Below are 1,460 nucleotides of genomic sequence, written 5' to 3'. Positions count from 1 at the left end.
TTTCTGTTTAATTACTATTTATATTAGAGGCCACCATCTCTGCTTCTTCTTACCACTGTTTGAAATAGTCCTCATCTACTCAGACATTATCTACCTGTTCCCCTAGAATGCCATGGCAGCTGCCCAAAATGAAGGACTCACAGTCCCTGTCACATTGGTGGCAATGTCCACAGTGCCTGGTTCACCATCTGATACTCAGAATTCAAGTGAAATTCTGAATCCTCCCATTCCTTGAGGTCATTTTTCCTAACTAGGTTTCAAGGCACCCAAAGCTAAAAATAACCAGGTTTTGACTCAGCAGCTGGCAAATGTCCAGGTTACTTTTAGCTTCAGAGGTTAAGGAAGAAAAGTGGGCCAGATGAACGTGGAGCAAACTGCCTGACAGTGCATCCCTGTGCAGAGAATGTTAAGGGGCCCTGCAAAATGATTATTGACAAACGGCTCCGCTTACTTTCCCAGGAGTCCCAGCTTTAACAGCTAGCATTTCTAGAAATCCATGAGTCTCTCCCACAAGACAGGGAGCTCTAGAGAAACAAGGGCTATACTTTATTCATCTTTGTTTCTTTAGGAGTTAGGGGTGAGCTTCTATAAGCCAGGCCCTGAAAAACATTGGGGAGAGTGAAAGGGGTTGGTGACTGTTAGCAACCATAGTAACTGAGTATGAGTGGAATCGTAAGACATTAAAACATAAAGACATCCCCACAGCCATCTGCTTTGGTTTTCCTGTGGTTTGTCTGCCAAAGGTCCTTGAACCAGAAGGAGAATCTTCGAGAGGCAAAGCCTCATGGGAGACGATTCAATCACTAGGGTACCATCCTTGGACGGTTAGTTCTAACCAGCCTGGATGGGTGAAAGCAAAGTCAGTTTGTTGCAAAGGCAGTTCACCGTGTTAGCTACTTAGCTACTTCTCTCGTTTCTGTGCGCATGTGCCCCATCTATATATAGCCATGTACCCACCAGATTGTGTGACACGAAGCCAGGGGTCTACTCCAGCTGCCAGGACCGTGCTTTTTGAACTGCCCAAACATCAGAAACATGTACCAAATAAGTCTCTATTCTTAAAATACCCAGCCTCGGGTATTTTGTTATAGCAACACACAAAATACATCATTTGACTGTGGTAACCATTGTCTGTCTGTGGCTATATAAATCAAAATCAAATGGAATTCAATAAAATTAAAATTATAATCTTCCAGCCACACTAGACACTTTTCAAGCACTCGTGGCTATCCTATTTCAAGTACTGGTAGAGCAGCTTCTTCAGCTTCTTGAACTTGAGGTAAAGATCACCCTTGTCCCCAGCCTTCCCTCCGCCTGAGGCTGAAGTTTCTGCCTCTGAAGAAGGATCTAGAATCTACCATTAGGGACCAGCTAGCAACTCTGGGATGTTAAACTCTGGGACTGTGTGAAAGTGACAGCTCACTGACTGGTGGCCTTTGGATGGCCTTGAAAAGGATGGA

The sequence above is a fragment of the Mus caroli genome, unplaced genomic scaffold (genome assembly GCF_978045245.1).
Source record: "Mus caroli unplaced genomic scaffold, Mus_caroli_1 scaffold_1, whole genome shotgun sequence".
NCBI classification, from domain to species: Eukaryota; Metazoa; Chordata; class Mammalia; order Rodentia; family Muridae; genus Mus; species Mus caroli.
The sequence above is the reverse complement of the archived record's forward strand: the minus strand, read 5'-3'. Positions refer to the sequence as shown.